Raw genomic sequence first — 375 nt, 5'->3', positions numbered from 1 at the left:
CCATTTAAAAGTAAGAAGGTGCTTCTACATAACTGTGCCATAGTTTTTATTGGTCTCAGCATGCCAAAGGCAGTCAGCAGCAGATGTACAAAGTTGTGAACAAACAAGGCATGACCGAGAGTATTCCTGGGAGATTCCTTCTGGGGTGTAACTCTCCCTCTTTTGTTTTTAAAAGCCATTTTTTTAGCATTCTTAGTAAAATCAGGGCAGAAGTGCTAGCAGTCGCTTCTGCCACACTCAGAAAGTCAGAAAGACACTATTTTAAAGTTCCACAATATCTGTTTTATAATACCTTGTCCTTGAAAATTACAAGGAATTCCAGTAACATGGGTAATACCAAATTGTCAACAAAATGTCTCAAATGTCTGACTGTAA

Source organism: Grammomys surdaster, unplaced genomic scaffold (genome assembly GCF_004785775.1).
Source record: "Grammomys surdaster isolate TR1022 unplaced genomic scaffold, NIH_TR_1.0 119503, whole genome shotgun sequence".
Classification (NCBI taxonomy): Eukaryota; Metazoa; Chordata; class Mammalia; order Rodentia; family Muridae; genus Grammomys; species Grammomys surdaster.
The sequence above is the reverse complement of the archived record's forward strand: the minus strand, read 5'-3'. Positions refer to the sequence as shown.